Source organism: Magnolia sinica, chromosome 7 (assembly GCF_029962835.1).
Source record: "Magnolia sinica isolate HGM2019 chromosome 7, MsV1, whole genome shotgun sequence".
Lineage (NCBI taxonomy): Eukaryota > Viridiplantae > Streptophyta > Magnoliopsida > Magnoliales > Magnoliaceae > Magnolia > Magnolia sinica.
This window is the reverse complement of record NC_080579.1, coordinates 11837611-11843610: the sequence shown is the minus strand read 5'-3', so window position 1 is coordinate 11843610 and position 6000 is coordinate 11837611.

The following is a 6000-nucleotide window of genomic DNA, read 5'->3' as shown; positions in this document are numbered from 1 at the left end:
TTATGTGTGTAAGGTTTATGTGGGTCCAGTATAACCTAGACTGACCGTCATTGCCACGTGTATGCTCGGAAGCGTATTGGCTGGTGTACCACACACCCCCTACCGGACTGGTGTGTCCACGTCACCAAGTTTTGTGGGTCCATCATAAGTTATATATTATATCCAAACCGTCCGTTCATTTGAGGCTTGAGCTTAAACACAGTACTACAAATCCAAAGATCAAGTGGACCACATTGCAAAGAGCAGTGGGATTGAATGTCTATCCTTTAAATTCTTTTGGGGTCATAGAAATTTTAGATTAATATGATATTTATTTTTCTTCTTCTTCCAAGTCTGTGTGACCTTATGAATAGATTGGACGTAAAATAAACATTATAGTGGTCCCTACGAATATTTTAACAGTGAGAATGAGTGTCCCCACTTCTATTTTTAGTGTAGTCTACCTGAGGTTTGGATATGACTCCTTTTTAGTTCATAAATGAAAAATGAACTCCCCAAATGGATGATCGGTATGGATATAATAAATAAATCATTGTGGGACTTATGTAACTTTGATATTCTTTGAACCATCAATGCAAGGGCTCGCCGTGATGTTTGTTAGAAATACATCACCTTCACCCGTTTTGCAAGCTCCTTTTAACTACATTTAACCAAAAATGAGGTGGATCCAGGGCCACACGAGAGGAAATTTTAGGGAAAGAAATTTCCACCGAAATCCATCACCTTCACCCGTTTTGCAAGCTCCTTTTAAATACATTTAACCAAAAATGAGGTGGATCCAAAACTAAGTGAACCACATGAGAGGAAAATTTAGGGAAAGAAATTCCCACCATTAAAATCCTCCTGAGCCCCACTTTAATATTTATATGCCTTCCAAACCCTTTATAAGGTCATTCCCACTGGGACAAAGTAAAAACACAAAAATTAAGCTTGATACAAAACTTTTGTGGTGATAATAATGTTTCAACAGTGCTAATTAAATCAACACTGTTTCCTCTCGTGTGGCCCACTTGAGTTTTGAATCCACCTCATTTTTTGGTTGAATGTTCTAAAGTGAGCACGCAAAACAGATGGACGTGGTGGATTTCTCACAAACATCGCGATAAGGCTTTGGCGGGGAATTTGCGTCCTTTAGCTGGTACCCCAGCTATTCGCATCCCTCTGCAATACAAAAGATTTTTTTTTGAAGGATTTGGCTTAAAATAGCAAAAGAAGTGGGGCCTACCTTTCTCGAGTGTGTTCGTCCAACTTGTAACGCTTGAACGCACTCGAGGAAGGTGTACTCCACTTTGATGCCACGACATTCTCTATTTTAGGCCTTATTTGAAAATAGGGGCCCACTAGTGTCAGCTGGAGAATCTATTAATTGGGAGAAGATTAGGTGATACGTGGATCCACCAAGGTGAATGCGATCCCTGACTGTGAGGGATGTATGTGACAACATCTATACCGTCCACCGGTATTAAAAGCTCATTTTAAGGCATGATAAAATTAAAAAATGAAATAGATCCAAATATCAGGTGAACCATAATACAGAAAAAGGTGGTAATCTACCATTAAATACTTCTCATGGGCCACAAAAGTTTTGGACCAAGCTGATATCTGTGTGGTCTCTTCATCCAGAACTTTGTGACCTTATCAACAGGTTGGATGGCCAACAAGCATTCCAGTGGCCCCATGAAGTTTTTAATGGTGGGGATTCGATCATTACTGTTTTCTGTATTATGTTCCCATAAGATTTAGATTTCTTCATTTTTTTAGATCATGCCATAAAATGAGCTTTGAAAACAGTTGGACGGTGGGGATTTAAGTCACATACATCATTGTGAGCCACGAAGTCAGGGTCCCACCTACCTTGGTGGACAGGAGTCTCACCCAACCTGTTCCTGAAAGTTTTTAAAAATATATATATAGAATATTTAGGCCTAAAATAGCGAATGACGTGGCATCAAAGTGGGGCCCACCTTTGGCACGTTTATGGAAGAATCATAACGCCTGTACGCACTTGAGAAAGGTGGACCACTTTGATGCCACGTCATTTGATATTTTAGGGAAGCGGATTGGCTTGTGTACCTGTCATCAGCTATATATAGCTGCTGTATGGACGTAAGCAAGTTCTGTGGATCTGATTATGATGTATGTGTTATATCCAAACCGTCCATCTATTTGGCGAGATCGTTTCAAGGGTTGAGACGAAAAATAAGACAGATCTAACAATCAAGTCAACCACACTACAAAAAGCAGTGGGGGGATTGAACGTCTACCATTGAAACCCTTTTTGGTATAGCAGAAGTTTTGGATCAATATGAAATTTGTTTTTCCTCTTCATTCAGGTCTTTGTGACCTTATGAACAGATTAAATGGAAAGTAAATGTTATGGTGGGCCCAACGAATTTTTTAACAGTGAAAATCACTATCCCTGCTGCTATTTGTGGTGTGGTCCAAATTATAGTTGGATATGATTCATTTTTTGGATAATGCTCTAAAGTGATCTCTAAAAATAGATGAAGGGTGTAGATATAATAAATACGTCACCGTGGGGCCATGTAACTTTGATCCCTTTGAACAGTTCGTACAACTGGGAGCTGGAGGAGCGTCAGTGCTCGTCTTCGCACGACACGTACCCACAGCAGCTATATTGTGTGGTACACTAGCCAATCCGCTTCCATATTTTAGGCCTTGTTTGGAAATATCCGGAGGCGGATTTCCTGCTAAAGCCTTTGGCATAAAATTCTGGCGAATGATGTTGGGTGGGGCCCATTGCAATGTAAGTGAGAAATCCATTCCGTCCATCTGTTTTGACAACTCATTTTAGGACGTACGAAAAAAAGTTAGTGGATAAAAAAAAAAACTCAAGTGTGTCACGCGAGAGAGAAAATTGGGGAACGAAATTGCAAAAGTTGAAACCTTCCTGCGTTTCATCTTGATGTTTATATGCTATCCAAACCGTTTATAAGGTCACTCTCAATTGGATTAAGTGAAAACACCGTAAGGATAGCCTGATACGAATCTTTTATTGCCATAAGAATGCTTCATCTATGCTCACTGAATTCCCATTGTTTCCTCTCGTGTGGCCCACTTAATTATTTGATACACCTCATTTATTTTTTACACGTCCTAAAATAAGCTCACAAAACATATGGACGGAGTGGATTTCTCACAAACATCTTGATGGCCCCCACCCAGCATCCTTGCGCATGAACTTCATGTGAAAGAGACTTTCACAGGAAATCCGCGTTGGAAATATCATATCCTCCAAGATATCTTTTATGGCGCTAGTGTCAGCTGGACCATTTATTAATTCACAGCGGACTGAGTGAGACCCGAAATCCATTAAGGTGGGCGGGACACCTATACTGTAGAGCCTACGGTGATGTTTGTGCCTTAAATCCACACTGTACAACCATTTTGAAAGCTGATTTGAAGGTATTATCGTATAAATGAAATTGACTCAAATCTTAGGTGGACCACTCCAAAGGAAACAGTCTTGATTGAATCCCCACCATTAAAACTTCATGGGTGGATCAATCGGAATGTTTATTTTCCATTCATCCTATTGATAAGGTCATGAACACCTAGATGAAGAGACCATACAATTATCATCTTGATTCAACACTTTTGTGGCCCACAAGAAGTTTTTAATGGTCCACTGTTTCCTGTACTATGGTCCATATGGGATTTGAAACTGCTTCATTTTTTAGATCATGACCTTTTAATAGGGATGGATGGCATGGATGTAGTCACATACATCATAGTGGGCCCCACAATCAGGGGTCCCACCCACCTCGGTGGATCCGGGGTCTCACCTAATCGTCTTCCCTATTAATTTATGATGTTTTGGTGGACCCACCTAAACCTTTACACGTTCTGCACGGGAGAATACACAATTCTCCATTGGAGTAGGTTAGGTGTGAGGCCCTGAATGTGGGGCCCACCTTAACATACATTTTATATATCCAATCTGTACATCCATTTTAAAAGCTCGTTTTAGGATATTATTCCAAAAATGAAGCACATCCAAATTTCGAGTGGACCATACCACAGGAAACAGTGGTGATTAACCGTTAAAAACTTATATAATGGCATTTATTTCTTTTAATACCTTGATTTTATTATTACCCACTTCACAAATAAGAGTGAAAATAAGTTGGGTGAGGTTGAAATCTTGATCCAATCCATTTAACCAGTTCTATATGTTGGGGTCATACCCAAACCTCTAACATTTGGGGCGGGTCCAAATCAAGACTAAGTCAAAATAGGCCGGCCCACTTAGCTAATGGTTTGGATTGAGAATTTGGGTCTGGCCAGGGCCAAGACACTCTCACATAATCTTAAATGGATGCATAGCACATATCTTATACAAGTATGCATTAGTGGGATGTATGACCAGAAGTTCCCACTCATGCAGGCAACTAGGCTAAGTAATATTGCTCATGGGGAAGTTTTTCTTTTATTTTCTTTTCTTTCTCCTTTCCTCATTTGATGAAGTAATCAGAAGCAACGGTTGTATGTGAATTTTTCACATTCATTTCATTTTTTAGTTTCCAGACGACACGTCACGTCCAAGAATATCTATTTAGATTATTTTCTAATTGACTAAATATAATTTCGTCTTATTTTTTATTAGACAATAATTATAGATAGCGTCTCCGCCGAGCCTATTTGATATGCATTGGCAATTACCATATAATTCATGAGAATTAGAATCACTAATTGTGCTAGGTAACCTACACTATCTGGAGTGGTAAATGCATGCAAATGGTGGTTAATAAGTAATAATGCATTTATTTGATATTTGTTGCAATAAAGATGTTGACCGGCATGGATTTTGGATCTATCCCACCAGGATCTGTGTTATATCTATGTCCATTCATTTTTTTCAGATTATTTTAGGGCATGAATCTAAAATTGAGGTATATCTTGAACTTTTGTAGACCCCAAGAAATTTTCAATGATAGGCATTCAATTTTTCAATGATAGGTGTTCAATATCTGCTTTTTTTTTTGTATTGTGGTCCACTTGTGATTTGGATATGCCTCATCTTTCAGCTCATGACCTAAAATGATCTGAAAAATGAAATGGCCGGCATGGATATAACACATACACTATGGTGGGGCCCACTTGTTATGAGGTTAAGTTTTGCCTAATTTTTATAGTGAAATTCAGACTTTTAAAAAAAAATGAAATAAAGGCAAGCATTTATCATAATTACCTATTTATCACTAGTTATATTCATTTACAGCTAACTAAATTAGCATAAATGTATTTAGTAAATTATATTTGGAATGCATTGGCCAGAGTGAGAGAGAGGGTGCAACTTGCAAATCTAATTAGAATCTATGTGAAATGGAAGCACTTGACTTTGTTGTGTTTTTTTTGTTTTTTTATTTTTAAGGCTTCTAGCATATTTTATATGAATTAGATTACAATTCATATGAAATACACTCCCAAATGCACCAGCTCCCAAAAGACTCCGAATTCTCATTGACCACAGGTTAACTACCTTTGTGTGTCTGGCTGGGTCTGGGCTACCATCAAGACCATTTCATGGTGGTCTAAACTGGTGGACCTATTTAAAAATTGAGTCCAGCTGAGCCAGACTGGGTAAATTCTGGGAGGTCCCATATATGGCTTAGACTCCTTTTAGTAATTGGGTCGAGTACGTCGCAAGCCTGTTTCAATTGGGTCCAATGACTCATACGGTCAACTGGACCCATATGGTTTGAATTGACTCGCAATTAGTTTAGTTTTGGGCGCGTTTGGTTGGCCCAAATATCATGAATTGGCTGCAAATTGCCATGGACACAAGGGAATCTCATTACAGTTTGGTCATTTCCTCTTTTTGAAAGTCTGTTGGACCACAAAATATATGGACCATGCCCCAAAAACCTTCTCCCTGGGAGAATCCTGACCATTCAATCTAACTGATATTACAAGCCAGGATCTTTCTATTGGAGGGATATTCAGGGCATGGTCCATCAAGACAAATTGATGGTCCAG